Source organism: Cnephaeus nilssonii (assembly GCF_951640355.1).
Source record: "Cnephaeus nilssonii genome assembly, chromosome: 9".
NCBI lineage: Eukaryota > Metazoa > Chordata > Mammalia > Chiroptera > Vespertilionidae > Cnephaeus > Cnephaeus nilssonii.
In genome coordinates this window covers 96,818,799-96,842,912 of record NC_137080.1, presented here as the reverse complement: position 1 = coordinate 96,842,912, position 24,114 = coordinate 96,818,799, and the positions used below count along the sequence as shown (strand labels likewise).

At 52.5% G+C, this 24,114-nt stretch overlaps 1 long non-coding RNA gene across 1 annotated transcript; it reads left to right on the top strand.

Annotated features, from left to right (window-relative positions):
- The first annotated feature begins 11,040 nt into the window (after positions 1 to 11,040).
- On the top strand, positions 11,041 to 19,729 carry LOC307105608. Its single transcript, XR_013814040.1, has 4 exons — positions 11,041 to 11,240; positions 11,449 to 11,615; positions 16,579 to 16,652; positions 19,309 to 19,729. It is a non-coding gene; the product is annotated as an uncharacterized lncRNA (long non-coding RNA).
- The last annotated feature ends 4,385 nt before the right edge of the window (positions 19,730 to 24,114 follow it).

The window sequence follows — 24,114 nt, the reverse complement described above, 5'->3', positions numbered from 1 at the left end:
AGGAGCTGCCCTCTCTCTCTCTCTCTCTCTCTCTCTCTCTCTCTCTCTCTCTCTCTCCCACACACACACACACACACACACACACACTGCTTCAGTGTAGGGAGAATCATTACTTTGTGGAGATTTTACTCTTTTGTGGGAGAAATCGCTTGGATCACGGGAAATGCAGCAGAGCCTCCGCGGAGAGGCTGAGCCGAGGCGCAGTCGCCGTTGCCGTTGGCGTTGCCGGCACAATGCGGGAGGTCTCCCTGGGCAGCGAGGGGGCGCCTCTCTGCTGGGGATGGTGCCTTGGCCCCTGTTCGGGCTGAGTTCCCTGCTTGACCGCCATCCGGGTTCAGGCCTCCAGGGGCCGCTGCCTCCACACCTGCACTGTCAGCGCCAGGGCCAGGGGCAGGGCCAGGGGCAGGGCCAGGGCCAGGGGCAGGGGCAGGGCAGGGGCAGGGGCAGGGGCAGGGGCAGGGCCAGGGCCAGGGGCAGGGGCAGGGCCAGGGCCAGGGGCAGGGGCAGGGCCAGGGCCAGGGGCAGGGGCAGGGCCAGGGCCAGGGGCAGGGCCAGGGGCAGGGCCAGGGGCAGGGGGAGGGGCAGGGCCAGGGCCAGGGGCAGGGCCAGGGCCAGGGGCAGGGGGAGGGGCAGGGCCAGGGCCAGGGGCAGGGCCAGGGCCAGGGCAGGGGCAGGGGCAGGGCCAGGGGCAGGGGCAGGGCCAGGGCCAGGGGCAGGGGCAGGGCCAGGGCCAGGGGCAGGGGCAGGGGCAGGGCCAGGGCCAGGGGCAGGGGCAGGGCCAGGGCCAGGGGCAGGGTCAGGGCCAGGGCCAGGGGCAGGGGCAGGGCCAGGGCCAGGGGCAGGGCCAGGGGCAGGGCCAGGGGCAGGGGGAGGGGCAGGGCCAGGGCCAGGGGCAGGGCCAGGGCCAGGGGCAGGGGCAGGGCCAGGGCCAGGGGCAGGGCCAGGGGCAGGGCCAGGGGCAGGGGGAGGGGCAGGGCCAGGGCCAGGGGCAGGGCCAGGGCCAGGGCAGGGCCAGGGGCAGGGCCAGGGGCAGGGGGAGGGGCAGGGGCAGGGCCAGGGGCAGGGGCAGGGCCAGGACCAGGGGCAGGGGCAGGGCCAGGGCCAGGGGCAGGGCCAGGGCCAGGGGCAGGGGCAGGGCCAGGGGCAGGGACAGGGCCAGGGGCAGGGCCAGGGGCAGGGCCAGGGCCAGGGGCAGGGCCAGGGGCAGGGGCAGGGCCAGGACCAGGGGCAGGGGCAGGGGCAGGGCCAGGGGCAGGGCCAGGGCCAGGGGCAGGGCCAGGGGCAGGGGCAGGGCCAGGACCAGGGGCAGGGCCAGGGGCAGGGCCAGGGCCAGGGGCAGGGCCAGGGGCAGGGGCAGGGCCAGGACCAGGGGCAGGGGCAGGGGCAGGGGCAGGGCCAGGGGAAGGGCCAGGGGAAGGGCCAGGGGCAGGGGCAGGGAGGCGGGCCCACCGGGAGCGCTGAGGAGGGGAGGCAGGGGGTGGTCTGACAGGAGAAGGCCACACCTCGGTCTGGCCCAGGACTCCCCGCAGTTGCTGAAAAGCGGGGCCACGTCATTTGACAATCAAAGGCTGGGAAACCCGTTAGGTCACCCACCTGCAGTCTCTCCGGTGGACAGGCCTATCGCTATAAGCTCCCCACAGCTTGGGGCGCCCCGGCTCCTGGGTAAGTTGCCTCCCTCCACCGCCTGGGCCCCACACCTGGCCCCACGTGGCACCTCCTACCCGATGGAAGGGAACCTAGCACCCCGGCTGACAGCGCACACTGGGAAGTGAGAGTTCCTTGAACTCTCAGCGTTTCTGGGCCCGGCTCCTGTGGGCACCGCCCGCGGGCCTCCCTTTGGCCTGTGAGCCTGCCCCCCCCACAGAGCCTGCCTGTGGCCGCGTCTGCCAGTGAGCAAACTCACCTCTGCCTCTTCTAACCTCCCTCTCACTTCCTTCTCCCTCCTCTCCGCCTCCTCTCTGTCTTCCCCCTCTCATATCTTCTTCTCATCCTTCAACACGTTCCCCACTTTCCGTCTTTCCACCCAACCATGGCTCTGCTTTTCCATCTCCCGTCCTCCTTGCCCGCTTTCCCACAGCTCCCCGCTTTCCGCTACGCATCCTTGCTACAGCTGCCCCCCATCATTCGGCACACTAGAGGATGCAGACTGGTCCACCCCTGACTATATGCGGAAATGTATCATTTGCTAACAGAATGTTTAGCAAAAATGTCGAATCCATTCCAACACTTACAAATGGAAAATTGCACCTAAAATCCAGATGTCGAGCTTTTGAACAGTCAGAGTATGGCATGGTGGGCCCACATTCGTTTCCGGTCACGGCCAGTGGAGCTGGGGGGCAGCTCCCCTCAGGCCCGGCAGCCTCCCTAACACTGAGGGGAACGGCGTTTATCGTTTAGCCAGAGCAGCTTTCTCCTCCAGCAGCCAAATTTTCATCCCAAGCCTGCCCCCCCCCCCCGCCCCCTGTGTCACGCATTCCTGTCTGCCCTGGGGTTCGGAGTTGGTGATTTCACTAAGGCAGATTCAGGCCTGCATTTCCATCACCACTCCTTTCTCCATAATATATCCTTCCCCACCTTTTGTTAATATAGTGATTGGATTTTAATGTGTCAACGAAAGAAACATTTAAACCTGTAGAGAATTTTTGTGAGTTTATTTGAGCCAAACTATCGACAATTGCTGGGAAGCAAACACTCAACAGATGGAGAAAATGTTCCAGAGAATGGCAGTTTGCACCCTGTTTTATTATTATTATTATTTTTTAAATCTTACTGTTGAGAGTATTACAGATATTCCCCTTTATCCCCCAATTGCCCCCCTCCACCTGGTTCCTGCCCCACACCAGGCCTTTACCATGCTATTGTCTGTGTCAATAGGTAATGCATATCCTATATAATAAAAGGCTAATATGCAAATCGACCGAACAACAGAACAACCGGTCACTATGACGCGCACTGACCACCATGGGTCAGACACTCAATGCAGGAGCTGCCCCTGGTGGTCAGTGCACTCCCACAGGGGGAGCGCTGCTCAGCCAGAAGCTGGGCTCATGGCTGGCGAGCGCAGTGGTGGCGGCAAGAGCCTCTCCTGCCTCTGCAGCAGCACCAAGGACCCCTCGGGGGATGTCCGACTGCTGGCTTAGGCTCACTCCCCACGGGAAGCAGGCCTAAGCTGGCAGTCGGACATCTCCTGAGGGGTCCTGGACTGCGAGAGAGCACAGGCCGGGCTGAGGGACCCCTACACCCCCAGTGCACGAATGTCATGCGCTGGGCCTCTAGTATGCATGTAAATTCTTTAGGTGATCTCTCCCCCCCTTCCTCTCCTTCCCCCCCTCCCCGTCCCCTTCCCTCTGAGATTCACAGTCTGTTCCATGTTTCCATGCCTCTGGTTCTATTTTATTGATCAGTTTATTTTGTTTATTAGACTTCTTGTTAATTTGTTTTGATTTTTAGATTCAATTGTTGATAGATATGTATTTATTGCCATTTTATTATTCACTAGAAACCCTGCGCACAAATCCATGCACTAGTAGCTCGCCACTAGCTTGCTGCTGCCCTCCTGTAGCTCTCCCCGCCTCCTCCCCCCACCCCCCTCATAGCTTGCTGCCCTGCCCCCTCCTGTAGCTCTCCGATGCCCACTTGTAGCTTGCTGCCCCACCCTCCTGCTGATCCGTGATCCGGTCATTATGCGGTCAGTTGTTATGCTCCACGGTGTAACGACCATTTGCATATTACATCTTTATTGTATAGGATATTTTTTATCATTTCTTCTTCCTCTTCTTAAAGTATACACTATAACATTTCATGTAATACTGGTTTGGTGGTAATGAACTCCTTTAGCTTTTTCTTGTCTGTGAAGCTCTTTATCTGACCTTCAATTCTTAATGATAGCTTTGTTGGGTAGAGTAATCTTGGTTGTAGGTTCTTGCTATTCATCACTTTGAATATTTCTTGCCACTCCCTTCTGGCCTGCAAAGTTTCTGTTGAGAACTCAGCTGACAGTGGAATGGATGCTTCCTTGTAGGTAACTGTTTTTCTCTTGCTGCTTTTAATATTCTCTCTTTGTCTTTTGCTCTTGGCATTTTAATTATGATGTGTCTTGGTATGGTCCTCTTTGGATTCCTCTTGTTTGGGACTCTCTGCACTTCCAGGACTTATAAGTCTATTTCTTTCACCAGGTAGGGGAAGTTTTCGGTCATTATTTCTTCAAATAGGTTTTCAATATCATGCTCTCTCTTCTCCTTCTGGGACCCCATATAATGCAAATGTTGCTATGCTTGAAGTTGTCCCAGAGGCTCCTTACACTATCTTCATATGTTTGTATTCTTTTTTCTTTTTGCTCTTCTGAATGGGTGTTTTTGCTTCCTCATATCCCAAATTGCTGATTTGATTCTTGGCATCCTCTACTCTACTGTTGATTCCCTGTAAATTACTCTTTATTTCAGTTAGTGTATGCTTAATTTCTGACTGGCCCTTTTTGTTGTCTTTGATGTTCTCACTAAGATCCTTGAAATTCTCACTAAGTCCCTTAAAGCTGTCATTAAATCCTTGAGCATCCTTATAAACACTGTTTGAACTCTATCTAGTAGTTTGTTTGCTGCCATTTCATTTAGTTCTTTTTCTGGATATTTTCATTTGTGGCATGTTTCTTAATCTCAGCAGTTTGGCTGCTTCCCTGTGTTTGTTTCTATGTATTAGGTAGGGCTGCTATGTGACCTGAAATTGGTAGAGTGGCTTGTGTAGTAGGTGTGCTATAGGGCTCAGTGGCTCAGCCTCCCAGGTCACCTGAGCTGGGCACTCTAAGTGCACCCCTCTGTGGGTTGGGTGCACTGTCTTGTTGTACTTGAGCCTTGACTGCTGTTGGCATCACTGGGAGGAATTGACCTCCAGGCTAATTGGCTGTGAGGACCAGTTGTTATTACAGCAGAAGAGCTGCTGTGCAGGAGACACCCCAATGGAGGAGGACTTGCTTCAGTGGGTCTTTGGTACTTACTGAGTCTTCCCCTTGAGTGTGTCCCTGGTGGATGTAGAGCTGTAATTTGGTGTGGTCTGAAGCTGTTCACCGGGTGCACTGGCTCTGGGGCCTCCTGGTAGGTGCAAAGTCAGCCACTGCCTGTGCCCTGTCTGGGGCCACCTGTCAGGAGCTGCAGAGCAATCTGCAGATGGCTGCTACTTATGTTGGGCTCCGAAGTGCCCAGGAGAGGCCAAACTGTGAAACAAGACATACTGCTGCTAGTTCCGGGCTCCCAGGGGCCTCTAATTGAGAGGAATGGGGCATGTGAACCAGCTGCTGCTTGTTTGAGAGATTTTAGGAAAGTCTTAAACTTGAGCTAGGACAGGCCATTCATATGGAAAAGCCATTGCAAACAGCTTGGGTGGAGCTGCAAATTGGGTGGGGCAGGGTCTCAGGGAATTACCAGGGTGGAGCAAACAGTGGGAGCCAGTTTGATGGAGAAGCAGATATGGCACCTTCCAGTCATCTCTGCACTGTGGAAGATCTCAGCATAGGAACAATGATTGCTGTGAGCACCCTTGTCTGGGAGAAAGCCACCTCCGAGTTCTTGTCCTGAGTTCTTGCCAGGCAATCCAGTTCCTTCTCGTGTGTCCCTGGATGCTGACCCCCCCCCCCCCCCCCGAACCCGTTGCTCTAGCATTGGAGATCAGAGGGAGTGAGTTCGAGTAAGTCTGTGTGCTGGCCCTTTAAAAGGAACTGCCTGGGTCTTCAGCAGCCTCAGTGTCACTCAGCCACAGTCCCTACTGGCTTTTACAGCCTAAAGTTACTGGGACTTCTCTTCCCAGCTCTGGAACCCTGGGCTGGGGGGCTGGTGTGGGGCTGGACCCTTTGCTTATACGGGAGGCCTCCACAGCCAAGATATGCCTCCCAATTAAAAACACGCCACATGTGGGTGTCAGACCAGCTCGTTTCTCTGCCTCTCCTACCAGTCTCAATGTGCTTTCTTCTTTACTTCTCTAGTAGTAGGACTTCCATTCAGCTAGATTTCAGGCGGTTCTGGATGATGGCTGTTCTGTATTTTAGTTGTAATTTTGATGTGGTTGTGGGAGGTAGTGAGTACAGGCGTTTACCTATGCCGCCATCTTGGTTCTCTTGCACCTTGTTTTTTACATTACAACCAAAAGAGTAGATGTAAGCGGGTGACATGAAATCCACTGGTGATAGGTTAGGGAGGTGGGAGGAAGCAAAGTGGGGAAACCTCTGGGATTGGATGAAAAGTAAAATGATAGACACATTCTTCTTTCACTTAGGTGGCTGCAGCATAGTTAACCGTCAACAATAACAACGAGGGGATTTGTGGTCTCTGCACTGCGGTGCCTGTGCTTTTGATAGTGGGGAAGGACACGCAGTAGGAATAGAGCATGGCTGTCTAACAATGGTTCACCTACTGACTACAGATGAGAAGTTTTCTCACAGACCCGGGCCCCTGGAGGACGAAACAGGCTGTAGAGAGATAAGATGCCTCAGTGGGTCCATGACTCAGAAAAGAAATGCATTTTGAGAACAGACCAAGGACAGGGCACGCTCTGATTTGGTGGCTGTGCCCGGACCCTGACCCTCTGGGGTTTACCTCAGGAACGCTGACCATTGTCCAGTCCCAGGTGCAGGCTGAGCTGTGGGTGACATCACAGAAGATTGGCCGCCTTGTTATCCGGCTTTGAGCTCCCGCAGGCCGGACTGCAGCCCCTCCCCTCCCCTCCCCTCCCCTCTCCCTGTTTCACTCGCAGCTGCACGTAGCTGTGGGCTCCCTCGTGTGCGTAACCAGCCCACTGTGAGGGGGCAGAGCAGAGTTCCCAGGGTGGCTGGCTGCTCTCCACGCTGCCCGCAGGACTGGAATGGATGTTCATATACGACCCAGCCCTCTCTCTGCTTAGTGTGGCTTGGGTAGTGGCAGGCCTAGGACCCACTGTGTCCGGCTTCACTTTGAGAGGGCTGGAAAAAGAAAAATTACTTTAACATTTAAAAAATATATTTTTTAATTGATTTTAGGGAGGAAGGGAGAGGGAAAGAGAGATAGAAACATCAATGATAAGAGAGAATCATTGTACATCCTGTACACCCCCTACTGGGGATGCAGCCCACAACCCGGGCATGTGCCCTGACCGGGAATCGAACCCTGACCTCCTGGTTCATAGGCCGATGCTCAACCACTGAGCCACACCAGTGGGCTACTTTGACATTTTAACGATATGTTATTGTAGATGCAAAAAGACAACAGGCTCAGTTAAGGTAAAGAGTGAGCTTTGTCAGGGAAGATACCGGCCTGGACATGACTGCCCACCATAAACTTCTTTTTAGTTAAAAAAGTTTTAATTTCAGACCATCCTTTGTGGTTTCTGAGTTTTCTAGGTCACCACGCAGGCTTCCCCTGAGCTTGTCAGATTAGCATGTGGCTTCTTTCCGTCCATATTAGTTAGTGGAAAGTTCCCTTCCCTCGCCTTCCTACAAGCCTCTTTTGAACTCTTCGTAACTTTTGCTCTAAGCATGTTTCACAGACTTGGGAAAAATACTGATAAGACCTCCTAGGACATCTGCTGGGCTGTCTCCTGGAAAGCAAACGAAGCTATAACTTTTCAAGGCAACCCCCTTGGTATCTGCTCAACTTCAGCCCAACACTCTCCCTCCTTCCTTGCCACTTAGCCACAGCGAGGGCCTAAGGGGGAGGCCGTGTCTGCTCCCTGCCCTGTGTTGATCAGCATACTTGCCCTTCGTGGAAAGTAAAATGAACTTCCTCTCTACATCGATTTCTTCTCTCCGTTGTGAATTCTTTCACAGCCCCCATCACCAACCAAACCCTGACAGTGAGGTTAAAAATAATTTAAAAAATAAACGTTTTCATTTCAGACCACCCACTGCAGTGACTTTCGGTCTCGGGGTTTGTAAGGCCGCCGCGCAGCCCCCTGAGCTCGTCACGCTTGGCGGGTGGCTCCCTTTCACCCAACAGCCGCAGTGCCGAGGGCCGCCCCGCAGGACCACGGTCACCCTGCTGTCCTCAGGGCAGGTCTGCGAAAGCGCCGTGTTTCTCGGCAGTGCTCTGTGTGTGCACAGATGAGAGCACACGTGACCTTTGGGCAACGGGTTTGAGCTGCATGGTTCCATGTATGGAGGATTCCCCCTGCAGTTACACAGTCAGCCTGTGGCCTGTGGAAATGGGGTCTTTGCACGGAGTTTCGAGAAAAGCCTTTCTGGGGACCCACACCTGGGAGGTTGAGGTGTAGGTGAGATTTATTGGGGAGCAAATAGAAAGCTGCTCCCAGGCCCCTGGTGTCTCACCTCTGTGCCTCCCGCCGCGGAAAACGTCCAGCTCCGTCTTCATCAAGCCCAGATCCGAGGCCGGGTCCAGAGCAGCGCTGTCCGCCACGCTTACCCGGTGCAGCCTCTGCCCCGGCGGCGGGCGGTGCGTGAGTTTGGAGCCTGCTCTGGGAGCCCATGTGGTTGCTGGGCCCCGGGCAGCTGTTAGGCCCACATGGCTGCTACATGCAAGCGCACACGTGAGTGTGTGTGGAGAGAGAGAGAGAGAGAGAGAGAGAGAGAGAGAGAGAGAGAGAGAGAGAGAGAGAACTTGCCTTCGTTAAGCTCTGATTATATTACCTCTGGCTTGGGAAGGACCAGGCACTCTTTCAAAATAACCAATCAACTTCCCAATCCCGGCCTGGGTCCTCCGGCCAGCCAATCCCTTTCCTAGGTCTTCCGGGGGCTCCTTCCCTGAGCCAATCCAGTCCTGTGCCCAGGCGAGACAGACAGGCCTCAGGGTCGCCATCTCGGCTCCTCCAGCGCAGCCGGAACAGAGCGATTTCCCTTTCTCGTTCCATCTTCTCTCCCTGGGTCATCCTGGACAATCACCAGCAACGATCCAGGGCGAGGTGGGCAGCCCCCGGGCCTAGGAATGCTGTCACTTTCAGACTTAACCAGGCGTATTGTCCGACGCAGCTCCCTAGTTATTAGAATTGACGTCTGATTCTCTTTCTCTATTACTAACTACCTGTGCTAACAAGCTCTCCATGTCCCCAGCTTTGTACCCTCTGATCCAACCAACTACAGATTGAAAACAGTATTTTTTATCGTGTTTGGGAATCTGGATGTGGAGAGCTGACTATCTGCATTTTATATAAGGGACTTGAGCATCCTTCAATTTGTGTATCCACAGGGGTCCTGGCACCAATCCCCCATGGATGCTGAGGGATGACAAGGTTTTCAGGAATTAAAAGTTATTCTGTGCGGGGTCAATTCCCCTAACCTCTGCATTGTTCAAGGCTCAACTGCCGATACTTTATCACGAACCTATTACTTGTCTTGCTATTTGTTCATTTGCCCAACAACCTTCTCATATGCATGAGATCTGAGAAAGTGACCGAGCCATGCTAAAGAGAGTCTTATTTTAGGGTCATTATTGTAAGGTCAGAAAAAGGCCTTTCCTTTTCTTTGCTGTGGGCTTCACAATTTATGAGAAGCACCTGGTAATTAAGTGCCAAGGTTGTTGGCTCCTCTGATTAAACAGCCCCTCTGTTGAAACTGCAGGACGAGATAAGCTACTCTCAAGGCTGTGTTCCTGCATCCCCCTCCTCCCTGCTGTTTTCACAACTCAGAGATAGTTCGCATGAGGAGTCTCTAGTTAGTAGACCGTTCCCTTCCCTCCTCTTTTTTACAAAAGGCTCTTTTGAATCTTCGTAACTTTTGCTCTAAGCATGTTTTACAGGCTTGGGAAGATACTGATAAGACACCTCCTAGGACATCTGCTGGACTGTCTCCTGGAAAGCAAACAAACTGTAACATTTTAAGACAGCCCCTGGTATCTGCTCAACTTCAACATCACCCCCCTCCTTTCCTTGTTGCTTAGCAACTGCAATTGCTTGTTCTTTATTTTTTATTAAAAAAAGATTTTTTTCATAGATTTCAGAGAGGGAGAGAGAGATAGAAACATCAATGATGATAGAGAATAATTGATTGACTGCCTCCTGCACAGCCCCTACTGGGGATGGAGCCCACAACTTGGGCATGTGCTCTGAGCGGGAATCCAACCATGACCTACTGGTTCATAGGTTGATGCTCAACCACTGAGCCACACCAGCCAGACCAACTGCTTGCTCTTTAAAAGCAGAAGCCGCCCTAGCTGGTTTGGCTCAGTGGATAGAACATTGGCCTGTGGACTGAAGGGTCCTGGGTTCGATTCCGGTCAAGGGCACATGCCTGGGTTGTGGGCTCGATATCCCAGTAGGGGACGTGCAGGAGGCAGGCGATCTATGATTCTTTCTCATCATTGATGTTTCTATCTCTCTCTCCCTCTCCTTTCCTCTCTGAAGTCAATAAAAATATATCTAAAAGCAGAAGCCACTCTTGTTCCCTGCCCTGTAGTGACCAGCATTACTGGGCAAACCCTAACAATTGCCATTTGGGGAGCGGCATTCAGCTGGTGGTAATAGAAACCTGAAAAAACCACATCAACAATGAGGGGTTTGCTTTTGCTGCATTTGAAATAAATCTCAAGCCCTGGCCGAGTGGCTCAGTTGATGAAGCATCATCCCGGACTGTGGGTTCGATTCAGGTCAGGGCACATACCTAGGTTGTGGGTTTGATCCACAGTTGGGGAGCGTATGGGAGGCAACCAATTGATGTTTCTCTCTCTCTCTCTTTCTCTCTTCTTCTCTCTCTAGTAATCAATGAACATATTGTTGGGCCTCAGTTCCCCTGCGAGGGACTGGGCTCCGTGGACGCGGGGCAGTGGGTGAAGACGAGTAGCCCCCGCAGAGGAGAGACTTTATTGCAGACCAAGTAGCCATTGCGGACAGAGCCCCACAAAGCAGCCGCCCCCCGCCGCTCAGCAACACATTTTGTGCCAACTCGGACCACAGGGGCTTCTTGCCAAACCGTGAGCAGAACCTGGCTACAGGAAGGCACGCCTGCCCAGTGCACGCAGTAAACTGCCGTGTCACCCCTGCGCACGTGGTCCGGGCACATGGGCGGCGTCTGGTCAGGCTCCCACACATACACTCGCGTGAGGATTAAGAAAATAATAAAAAACTCAAGGTGAGAACAGAGCATAGCAGGAACCTGCTCCCGGCAGCTCCGGAGCCGTCAGGAGGGACCTCACTTATTCATTTGTTTTCCCTTTAACAGTCACACGCTCTGGCGCTCCAGGTATCTATTTGCCTCCCCAGACGCAGCTCAGACAGGGCTGGGATTACTGTGCTTCCATCAGGGACCCCAGCATGGAAGACAGCGCGCTTGCTGGGTAAGGGAACAAAAGCTCTGAGGGCGACGGCTGGGCCGCAGAGCGCCCTGTTTGTGACTCGGGCAGGAAGAAGTGGGAGAGCACAGGGCAAAAGGGGCCCGAGCCAAAGTTTTCCTGCCCTGCCCTGCCCTGCCCTGCCCTTCTGGGATATTTATTAAGAAACAAGAATCAGAAAGAACCGTTAATCCTCCCCTCTTTCCTGCCCAAGAGGTTCCCACAGAGAAACCTGCTTCAGGAGGGAGATCTTGGGACGCTGCCTCAGCCCCATCTGCATTAAGGTGGTAAACAAGAAGGCGCTGGCACCCACGTCCCGGGGGTTCTGAGTCGCCTAGCAGGAACGGGCCTGCCCAGGGTGCCACTCTCCCTCCACCACCTGTAAGTCACCATTCTCACTTCTGAAATCTAACAACCTCCCTTTCTCCTTTGCCCAAAAATGTCTTATATACCCAATGTTGCCTCACTATCTTTGAGATTTTCATGCCTATGTGAATTCTCCATGCACACAAATTAAAACTTTGATTTTTCTCCTTAATCTGTCTATTAATTTGATTATTGGCCAAAAGAACTTAGAAGGTAGAACTGTGGCAGGCTGTTAGACAGACGTGGGCAGAGCCAGGACAGCGGGCCAGACACAGGTCACCGGCGGAAAGCCCAGGTGCCTGGCGATGGACAGTCAGGTGGGGGGGACCTGGCCCCAGGGTGACCTTCCTCCCCTAGCATCCGCTGGTCCTGCGGTGGGGACCCCTGACCTTTCCTCCCAGAGATCACAGGAGGCCTCAGTTGTATTTCAGCCCCAGGCCCAGGAAAGCAGCAAAACCAGACCAGTGACCCCACAGCTGACGTCAGGACCAGCTGCACTGGGCCAGGGCCTGCCCTGGCACTGACCCATCAGTGGAGACCTAGACCCTGAGCGGACACCCCGGGAAAGAGCTGAATATTCTAGTGAGCTCTGCCCCTGGGACCTCCCCTAACAGCTCCCCCTTAAAGCCCTTAGGGCAGAGGGCCCAGCGAGCCCTGTCTCCCTCCAGGAGCAAGCCCTGCCATTCCCTTCCCTTCCCTTCCTCCCCCCCCCCCCAGGTACATTACTACTACCTCCCCCCCCAGGTACATTACTACTACCTCCCTCCCCCCCCAGATACATTACTGCTACCTTCCTCCCTCCCCAGCTCCAGGGCCCTTCCTAAGCCCATTTCTTCTACAAATTACTTCTTCCACCTCTGTGACTTTATAAATAAACTAGTGGCCTGGTGCATGAAATTTGTGCACATTAAAAGGGGGACCCAGAGGCAAGTCCCCACCCACCCACATGTACCTCAAAATAGCGTGAGACCCAGACCCGGCCGCCCCCGGCATTGGGCTAGATCCAGACCCGGCCAGTCCCACCCTTGTCAAGCCCCGCTGGGCAGGGGGCGTAGCCTCAGATCCCCTGGCCTGGTGCCAAGGCAGGATGCGTGGCCTGAGGTCCCCAAGCATGACACCAGGGCAGGGGACACGGCCTGAAGTCCCCTGTCAAGCCCCACGGGGGTGGGGGGGGCGTGTAGCCTCAGGTCCCTGCTGATTGCTCGTTAAGGCTCCTTAAGGAAACTTGGCCTCAGCTGTGGGTGCAGCCATATTTGTGACGGAGTGATGGTCAATTAGCATATTCCCTCTTTATTGGATAGGATGTGCTCTTATGGTTGGAGTCTTGGCTGTGAATTCTTTCCTAGCCAGAACTCAAGTACTGAGGGTGCTAAACCCAGGTAGGTCTGAGCCCTGGGGCTAACCTGGTGCCAGAGGGAAAGTGTTAGTATTATTTTACCACCCACAGTTGTGCGATCCTGCTGAGAATCACTGGCCGAGACCCTCCCCGGGCTGCTGTAGCTGGGAGGTCACGGGCATCTGACCAGAGCCCGCACTGCACGTAAGCATTCGCCCTGCAGCCCCTCTGAGCTCTTATCTGAGGGTTCAGTGGAAGTTAGATGGGGGTGAGGCAGGAAAGAAAGAGGTCGGGGGGAAATCCCGCCGAGTGGAAAGAGGAAGTAGGGGCATCACAGGACCATAGCCACTAGGTCCTCCCCGCAAGCCCCCACCTCCAGGCACGATCAGAGGGAAACAGCTGATGCAGGGAATGCCTGTGGAGGAAAGGGGCCGCTGTTAACCTGACAGGCTCAGGGGAGCCCTGAATGACGGTCCTTACAAACTCAGAGACCAAGAGTAACCACATAGGATGGCCTGAAATTAACACTTTCTAACTGAAAGTGAGTTAAGGCGGAGAGTCATGTCCTAGGCCGGTATCTTCCTTGACAAAGGCCCATCTTTACCTTAACTGAGCCTGTCTATTGCCTTTTTGCGTCTATGATAATATACTTTTGGAATATCAGGTTAATTTCCTTTTTTTCCAAACCCCTCAGGGCACAACCAGTGCACCAGGTGAAGACCACACATTCCTTCATTGTCATTGTTATCACGTAAATTGTCGGCTGTTAACTGTCCTGCACTCACCTTGTAAAAGCAGCATGCATCTATCATTTTACTTTTTATTCAATCCCAGAGGTTTCCCTGCTTTGCTTTCTCCCCCCTTCCTAATCTATCACCAATAGATTTCATGTAACTCATATACATCTTCCCCTTTGATTCTAATGTATCTATACTAATAAAAGGGTAATATGCTAATTAGACCGGGAGACCTTCCAGGAGACCTTCCAGAGTCCTTCCAGACAAAGCCATGGTGGTGGGGCCAAGGCAGAGGCGGTTAGGGGCGATCAGGCCAGCGGGGGGGGGGGGGGAGTTGGGGGAGAGCAGGCCAGGAGAGGGGGGCAGTTGGCAGCGAGCAGGCTGGCAGGGGGGGCAGTTGGGGGCGATCAGGCCAGCTGGGGGCAAATAGGCCGGTGGGGGGGGCAGTTGGGGGTGATCAGGCCGGCAGGGGAGCAGTGGGGGACAATCAGGCTGGCAGGGGAGGGCAGTTGGGGGTGATCAGGCTGGCAGGCAGGGGCAGTTGGGGGCATGCAGGTTGGCGGGGGGGAGCAGTTGGGGATGATCAGGTTGGCATGGGGGGCAGTTGGGGTGAGCAGGCTGATGGGGGGGCAGTTGGGGGTGATCAGGCCAGCAGGTGGGGGCAGTTGGGGGCACGCAGGCCGGCAGAAGGGGGGCAGTTGAGGGTGAGCAGGCCGGCAGGGGGAGGCAGTTGGGGGCAAGCAGGCTGGCAGAGGGGAAGTTGGGGGTGAGCAGGCTGGCAGGGGGGCAGTTGGGGGTGAGAAGGCCAGCCAGCAGAGTGGTTAGGGGTGATCAGGCAGGCAGGCAGGTGAGCAGTTAGGAGCTAGTGGTCCCAGATTGCGAGAGGGATGTCCCACAGGGATTGAGCATAAACCGGCAGCCAGACATCTTCCCGAGGGGTCCCAGATTGGAGAGGGTGCAGGTTGGGCTGAGGGACACCCCCCGTGCACAAATTTCATGCACCGGACCAGTAGTCCTATCTAATAAAGAAGGAATATGCTAATTGACTGTCCCACCCTCACAAAGATGGTGGCGCACACAGCCAATAAGGAGGGAATATACTAATTGACTGCTCCACCCTCAAAGATGGCGGCACCCACAGCCACAAGATGGCGGCGCCCAGTCCCCTCAGCCCCGCTGGGGCAGCAGGCGCATGGCATGGCTGGGCCCACCCCCAGGCGGGTCTGGTCGCTCCGCGCACCTGCCTCTGGCATCCTCCAGTCCTCTCAGCCCCCCAGCTGCCCAGGGCTGGCCCAAGGCACAGGTAACCAGGGCCAGCCAAGGCTAGCGCTGCTAGCAGTGGCAGCAGCAGAGATATGATGGGGGCGTTGCCTTCCCCTGGTCGCCGGGTCGCCTCCCGCCCCTGAGGGCTCCTGGACTGTGAGAGGGGGAAGGCCAGGCTGAGGGAACCCCCCTCCAGTGCATGAATTTTCATGCACCGGGCCTCTAGTCCTAGCTAATAAGATAGTAATATGCAAATTGACTGTCACTCCAACACACAAGATGGCCACCCACATGTGGTCAAAGATGGCTGCCCCCATGTGGACACAAGATGGCCACCACAAGATGGCTGGCAGGGGAGGGCAGTTGTGGGTGATCAGGCCAGCAGGGGAGGACAGTTGGGGGGAACCAGGTCAGCAGGGAAGGGCAGTTGGGGACAACCAGGCCTGAAGGGGAGGGCAGGTGGGGGCAACCAGGCCTGCAGGGGAGGGCAGTTAGGGGTGACTGGGCCAACAAGGGAGGGCAGTTGAGGGGAACCAGGCCTGCAGGGGAGGGCAGTTAGGGGCAAACAGGCTGGCAGGGGAGCAGTTAGGCATCAATCAGGCTGGCAGGGGAGTGGTTAGGGGTGATCAGGCTGGCAGGCAGAAGCGGTTAGGGGCAATCAGGAAGGCAGGCAGGTGAGCATTTGGGAGCCAGCAGTCCTGGATTGTGAGAGGGATGTCCAACTGCCCGGTGGGATTGGGCCTAAACGGGCAGTCGGACATCCCTTGAGGGGTCCCAGATTGGAGAGGGTGCAGGCTGGGCTGAGGGACACCCCCAGTGCATGAATTTCATGCACCAGGCCTCTAGTCCTATATAATAAAAGCCTAATATGCTAAGTGTCTGGTTGGCTGTTCAACCAATCAAAGCATAGTATGCTACTGATATGCTAAGGCTGCTCAACTGCTCACTATGACATGCACTGACCACCAGGGGGCAGACGCTCTGACTGGTAGGTTAGCTTGCTGCTGGGGTCCAGCTGATCAGGACTGAGTGAGACGGGCCAGACACGCCCTGGAGCCCTCTTGTGGTCCCTCCCTGGCTGGCCAACTTCCCACATCCCTCCCCAGCCCCAATTGTGCACCAGTGGGGTTCCTTAGCCTGGCCTACGCCCTCTCGCAATCTGGGACCCCTTGAGGGATGTCAGAGAGCCGGTTTTAGCCCAATGGTGGAACGGCCGGTTGCTATGATGTGCACTGACCACCAGGGAGCAGACACTCAATGCAGGAGCTGCCCCCTGGTGGTCAGTGTGCTCCCACAGCGGGGGCACCACTCAGCCAGAAGCCGGGCTCATGGCTGGTGAGTGCAGCTGTTATGGCGGGAGCCTCTCCTGCCTCCGTGGCAGCGCTAAGGATGTCCATCTGATGGCTTAGGGTTAGTTGGACATCCTCTGAGGGCTCCCAGACTGCAAAACCGGGCTGAGGGACCCCCCCCCCTGAGTGCACGAATTTTGTGCACCGGGCCTCTAGTTTGTGATAAATACCAAGATGAAACTATAGGAATCATCTAATTGTTTCAGAAAAAGATTGTCTGGATGGCAGTTACTGGAATAGAAATGTATCTTGGAAACATTAAATAAGGGGAAACATTAATTTTGTCTCCACAGAAAACATCCACTAACTAATGATCATGGTGAGACTGTTTCCATGATGAAGTTAGGAAAACAACATTTAAATAAAGGTAACTTTGGATGTGTGTGCTGCAGACATCAGTTGTTAGGCTCAAATGCACCTTGTGGTACCTTGTCTGGCTTAAAGATATTGTAGTATGAACACTTCTCTTTGCCTTTATGTCCTGCATAAGATTTCACAGATGTCATTTTATTTCTAATAGTTTGACTTAATTCAGGTGAATAAATATTTGGACAAAAAAAAGTGGTTTGTTCTAAAGTTGGTTATTTCTGAATGAATAAGAGGTAAATTAATAGGGACAAGGAAAGTTGTAGCAGATTTGTAAAGATAAATCTAGAGAGAATAAATTTTATATATAATTATGCTAAATAAAATTGGAATAAATGTAATTAAGTAAATTAATTTAAATATCAAAAAAAGCGGATGCGAAACCAGTTTATTTTTTCAGTGTGTTAAAAAGAGAAAGTTTTTTTTTTTGTGTGTGTTTATTCTGCTCCAGATAAAATATGAAAAGTTTCCTACCTAGGAAACAAAGATTCTATGTTTGATTAAAATATTTTTCTGTGTTTTTTGTTTTGTTTGTTTGTTAATCCTCACCTGAGGACATTTTCCCCATTGCTTTTCAGAGAGAGTGAAAGGGAGGGAAGAAGGGAGGGTGAGAGAGAGAGAGGGAGGGAGAGAGAGAGAGAGAGAGAGAAACATCAATGTGAGAGACACATCTACTGGTTGCCTTCTGCATGTGCCTGACCCAGGGCTGGGGAGTGCATCTGAAATGCAGGTACATGGCCTTGAATTAGAATCAAACCTGAGACCCTTTGGTGCGCAGGCGGATGCTCTAACCACTGAGCCACCGATCAGAGCTATATTGTCTTACTCGGGTCTTTGATTGCTTAAGAAAACCTTCTTTTCAATCTTAAGAACTAAAGTTTTGCGAACCTATGTTTATGTTTGATATTTTTTATTGTAACTTTGGGTAAATGAATAATTCAATATTGTTTATTATAATGATACTAGAGGCCCAGTGCATGAAAATTCCTGCACTGGAGGGGGGTCTCTCAGCCTGGCCTGCCCCCTCTCACAGTTCGGGAGCCCTCAGGGGTGGGAGGCAACCCAGCGATCAGGGGAAGGCGACACCCCCATCACACCTCTGCTGCTGCCACTGCCGGCAGCGCAAGCCTCGGCTGGCCCTGGTTACCTGAGCCTCGGGTGGCCTGGGCAGCTGGGCAGCTGCCATCCGAGGCTTGCCTGTGCCTCAGGCCAGCCCTGGGCGGCTGGGGGGCTGAGGGGACTGGGGGACCCCGGAGGCAGGCGCATGGAATAGCTGGACCCACCTGGGGGCAGGCTGGGCCGTGTTGCACGCCTGCCGCCCTGGTGGGGCTGGGGGGACTGGGCGCTGCCATCTTGTGGCTGTGGGTGCCGCCATCTTTGAGGGCATGGCAGTCAATTAGCATATCCCCTCCTTATTGGCTGTGGGTGCCGCCATCTTTGTGAGGGCATGATGGTTAATTAGCATATTTCCCCTTTATTAGATAGGATACCAGTATAATCTCTTTGGTGAAGTATGTTTGACAACCTTCCCAGGGTTCAAATTTTAAAATGAGGCTTTTTCTTAAACTGGAAAGGCTTTTGTTATTCCAATGGATCCCTAAAATACCTCAAAGAGAGATCCTTATAAAAAAGAAATTTAAAAGTAATTAGGCTTATTTGATATGCTAGAATTACATGGAAAGCTTTTTAAAATAAAAGTAATAATTATGTTGTATTTGTATACATATATTCTTATTACTAAAATTAATGTTCAGGAGATTATATAAAAATCTCCCAGAGTCTATAAAGTTTTGGTATGATTTCATTTGTAATTGTAATTTTTACCTCAAAATGTTGCATCACAGAAAAGAAACTTTCTTTGTCCATTGAATTGTAACTCTTATCGGTGGGGTGCCCTCTGCGCTCCCACCTGCTGCTGTTGGAAGTGGAGTTGTTGGGGTGCCACAGCGAAAAGAATTTCCTGAGCTCCCCGTGGGAGGATGGGGTTTGTGGGGAGCTTTATTGTTGATGTACAATTAAGGGGGTTCCCCTGCAGGGCCCCATCTCTGTCCTGCCAAGGAAAAGCCCAGCCCGGAACGACGGCCACTGCCCAGCGTCTCCGCTCCGCACGGAGCCCGGCCCGTCAGCCTCTGGCTGGCTCAGCTTGTCCCCGCTCAGCCCAGGGCGTGGCGTCCGCAGGGCCTGCTAAGGCCACGTGGCTATGGAGGGAGGCTGGGCATCTGTGGGTGGGGGAGCAAGAGTGAACAAGCAAGAGAGAAAGAAGTCTGTCTGGGGAGTTGAACCAATTGATCCTTCAGGATTTCACATCTGCCTTGGCTCCACCCCCCTAGCCAATGGTCTTTGTTCCCCAGGCTAGATTGACAGGCACCCTGACTGCACTGCACATGCACCCCTATTCCCCTTTGCTGGACCCTCCCCAGGGACCTGCAGGGAATGGACTGGTGGATCTCTGGGGAGCAGGAAGCTGCCAGGATGACCATCTTACAATGTCTGGCCTCCCCTTTGCTCTCTTCCGATTAGTAATGGTAACTAGCTAATTACAACAATAACATAGCCATGCCATTTACGCACATTATTTTACTCTGCTTTTGAAAATCTGCTTCATCTTCAGAAGTATTCATGGAAAAGACTCTGACTTTTCTAAATATTGTTTTCAGAGAATAAACTTTAAGATCATACCTTTAAACTGGATGAAGATTTATAGCACTCTAAGCAATAATTGGATTCATAAAATGTTGACAAATGATCAAGACAGAGAAGAATTAATTATATGGAACTGAATGAACTGAGAATGATTATAATTATTATAACAAGACTTGTTTTGCTTAAAGCAATTTGGTGGATTATACCTTTGTGAGCAGTACTGAAGATTTGTATTTTTCACCTACCGCATCCACCCAGAACTTGGAAGCTTTGTAAGTATTACTTTCATGGTATAGTTGTTTGTATGAATTAAAATAAAACTCGTTTTATTAACCAAGACTTGGAGTGGCCTTTCATGTTTGAGAGGGACATGCATAGACTCTGGATGTCCCCGGAAGCTCCAAGCGGATTTAAGATGGGCTTTGGGAGCCAGTAAAGCCTTTGAAAGAACACCCTGGTCCATGCTCACCTGGTTCAGCACAGTCTTTCCAGGTAAGAAATAAAGGTTGCTTTCCTTGGAGATGGCAAAGGTAGAAGAAACTCAAGACATTTTGGGGACTTCAAGAACCCAAGGATTCACGCAAATCTCGGGCGTCGCAGACAAGGCTGCGGGCAGCAGTGTGGCGTGGCTTCTGAGCCTGGAGCGGCTAGTGAAGTTCGAAAGGAGGTTCCTTAGGAAATTCCAGCAAAGCAGACGGAAAAGAGCCTCTCAGGTCAATTGCTGTTCTTGTTGTACTAGAGGCCTGATGCACAAAATTCGTGAACCTGGGGGAGGGGGATCCCTCAGCCCGGCCTGTGGCCTCTCGCAGTCTGGGACCCCTCGGGGGATGTCCGCCTGCCGGCTTAGTCCCGATCCCCTTTGGGGTCGGCTTCTGGCTGAGTGGCACTCCCCCTGTGGGAGCGCACTGACCACTAGGGGGCAGCTCCTACATTGAGCGTCTGCCCCCTGGTGGTCAGTGCGCATCATAGCAACTGGTCGTTCCGCCATTCGGTCGATTTGCATATTAGGGTTTTATTATATAGGATTCATAATATAATCGAGCCAAACTTATTGAAACTAGACTTATACAATAAATTTAGTTTTAATTTTACTATATTTAATGAAAATGGGGGTGATTTTAGAAAGGAAATTTGTGTTTCAATAGAAATTATAATACAGTTATGAATATTAGATCCTAGTTAAGTTAATAGTCTTTAAAGATATTTTTTCACTTGTAAACTGGAGAAAATCCTGAATTTTTCTAGTGTTCTTAAATATTTGGCTGCAGCCCTCCGGCTAATGTTTTCTATTTCTCCCATCCTTGGTGCTGGCAGTCACCAGGGATGTCAAGAGAGGCCTCAACCCAATACCGGGTCCAGGTTCTTCTCACACAAAAAGAAAGAATTCAGGAGCATGACAGGAAGATTCAGCAAAGCATAGTAAACTTATTAAAGCTACAGTGCACATTGGAGAAGTGAGAGCAGGCGACCTCAGAGAGTGAGATTTGCCAATGGGGTCTGGGTGGAAGGTTTATCTTAAACTTGCGCAAGGGGCGGGGAAAGGGTGGTTTTCAGCTTTTGACAGGGGTGGGGGGGGGGCGGGGGGTGACTGCCAATGTGACTTGTCCTTGTTGCTCCTCTCCAAATAGTCTCTTTCTTTCTTTCTTTCTTTCTTTCTTTCTTTCTTTCTTTCTTTCTTTCTTTCTTTCTTTCTTTCTTTCTTTCTTTCCTTCCTTCCTTCCTTCCTTCCTTCCTTCCTTCCTTCCTTTCTCTCTCTCTCTCTCTCTCTCTCTCTCTCTCTCTCTCTCTCTCTCTCTCTCTTCCTTCTTTTCCTCTCAATTATAGGAAACTGGGGAGGGGAAACAAGTGGTCAGTGAAGGTCACCTCTGTGATGTCCCAGCTAAGACAGAAAGGGGAGGGTAGAGCTTGAGGCTTTGTTCCCTATTCTAACATTTTTTTGGTCTCACTTTGACTTGTTATTACAGTAGGTACTCGGGTGACGTTGGAGATCCGTTCCTATGGCGACGTAATGCGATTTTCGCCGTCAGTCGGAACCCACCTCCATAAGCACCTGCGTGGAGCAGACACAGCAGTGATGAAGTGACACAGTAAAGAAAATTTAAAAGAAAGACAACAATTCCTGGCCGTTACTTGTGGTAAATAAATGATAAAAACATAAAGCACCTATGTACATACGTCCAAATGACGGAACTTTTTACATAAATAAATGGGAGACGGCGACGTAACCACGAAACGACGTACGTCGAGCCTGCCGTAACCCGAGGACGGCCCGTTGGAGAACCGGAGCGGCGTGTTTTCTGAGACGTGCAGCTGTGAACTGAGCTAAAGGACAGACACAAACCGAGAAGTCGCCACAGCAGAGCACTTACCCTCAGTGAGTGGTGCTGAGCAGCCGCGCAGGCTCTCCCTGAGCACCCGCTGGCATCACCGGCCCACACCTGCCAGCGCCACGGCCGCCTTCCTCCCGCAAAGCAAGCTGAGCCTCGCGTCCAGAGAGCTTCTCGGCCGGCCGGCGGGCAGACAGCCTTGCGGACGGAGCGGGCTCAGAATTTGCTCTGACCACGAGCCTTTGTCTTTCTTTGCTTTCACAGACGCACATTTTATTAAGAACCCGCTGCATCCTCATACAATGTGGGCGTTGCCGTGGAAACACATCTGTATCACTGCCTCCTGAAAGGAGACGCACCAATTTAACTGAACTGACTTATTCTCAACCAAATATGGAGCAATCTACCAACTTCGCTCCTGAAATGTGAGACTTTATTACTTAAAGTTTCAAAAGTGGGACTGAAGGTGTCGCCAGACTGGCTCCACGGGACTGGCTCTGCCTGGCGTGGTCCAGGATCTCCAGGCTTCTGACTTGCACAGGAGAGAATGGAGAATGATGGGAGTGGAGAAGACAGTGGGTTTTATTGGGGTAGAATGGAGAACGCGGCCAGGACCAGGCTCCGGGAGACAGGATCAGAGGCGTGGCCCAGGACAGGCTGGCGCCCGTGACCCTGTTGCAGGTCTCACAGGGCCCCCCTGTGGTTGTGAAAGAAGCGAAAGTGCATGTCTGTCCGTCCGTCCAAGTGGACTTGTTCGGACTGGCAAGTGAGCTGCATGCCTAGTCCCTTAGTCACTGGGATTCTCCATGTTCCCAGTTGTTGCACTTTATGGTGCCAAGTTCTGTTTCTGCCTTCCGGCCGGTAGGGGTTTGTCCCTAATATGGTCCCAGAATGTGTTCATTCTCCTCAGCCCCCTCCGACCTGTGGTGTCAGTGTGCATTGTAATGACGGTATAAGGAGCTTTGGGGCTGCTCTCTGGTCAATTTTCCTCCGTTTTGGAATGATCTGGCTTCAGCTAGTTCCTGTGCTGACTTCTGTGACCACCACAGGGGTTTCTGGCCATAAACGATTTTCCTTTGATCACAGGTGCAGGTGGGGGCTCTGGTGAGAGGACCTATCTGTCGGCTTGTCAGCCTGAGCTATTGGCTCCTACTGTTGGCACTATTAGACCGATGGGGTCAGACCAGACCTGGTGCAGCAATCTCAGTACTTGAGTTCTGGCTAAGAAGGAATTCAGAGCCAAGACTCAAATGAAAAGAGAAGATTTACTTAGAACATCACAGAGGTGAAGGAATGAGTGGTAGAAGAATGGGCTCAGGAAACAAGTTACAGAGGCCAAAGGAGGCCCTTGGAGCTTAGGAGCAAGAAAGAGGGCGGGGGAGGGGAAAGGCAGGGGTGCTCCCAGGAGGGAGAGTGTGCTGGGTCCTCTGCCCTAGGGGTTTTAGGGTGGGGATTTTAGGGGAAGTCCCGGGGGGAGGATCTTAATAGAATACTCATCAGCTTTCCAGGTGTGGGGTCATGGTCTCCACTGATTGGTCGGTGCCAGGGCCGTGAGTCATTTGTCAATGCAGCTGGTCCTGATGTCAGCCTTGGTGCCCTTTGTCTGGTTTTTCTGCTTTTCTGGGCACGGAGCTGAAATACACCTGAGGCCTCGATGTTATCTCCACGGAAGAAAGGCCAGGGGGTGCAGGGGTATGCTAGGGGAGGAAGGTCACCTTGAGGGCAAGGTCCTTCCCCCAGTTTTGCTGGTTGCTAGGTGCCTGGGGCTGTCTACCCTGGTGACCTTCTGTACTTGGCCCATCGTCCTTGAGCTGCTCATGTCTGTCTAACTCCTACCGCACGGCTTTCTCATTTCACTTGTGAGGCGTTTTCCCCAATGTCTGTGTATCCTGCTGCAAAGGGACCAAAACTCTGCCACCCTGAAGCTTCATTTTGGGATATTGATAGTAAGCTGCTTATAAGAAACAAGAATCAGAAAGTGTCTTTCACATACACACACACACACACACACACACACACACACACACACACACACTTCCTGCCCCAGAGATTCAGACAGGGAAGCCTGCTTACTTAGGATGTTGCCTTACTTAGCCTAATTTGAATGAACTATGATGAACAAGAAGGCTTCAGGCAGGGGCCTGTTAGCTAGATACCCCTGTGTCCTATGGTTTCTGAGTTGCCTAGCAAGGATTTACCTGCCAAGTGTGTTCCTCCTCAACTACCTGTAAAAGCCCAGAGTAAGTAGCAGGCCAGAAGGGAATGGCATGAAGTATTAAAGGTAATGAAAAGCAAGGATCTGAAACCAAGATTACTATAACAAGCAAGGATATCATTCAAAATAGACGGTGAAATAAAGAGCTTCCCAGACAAAATAAAACAAAACAAAAAACTAAAGGAAACATCACCACCAAACCAGCACTACAAGAAATACTAAAAGGACTGCTGTAATGAGAAGAAGAAATAGAGAGAGAAGCATAGGCATACAGATTT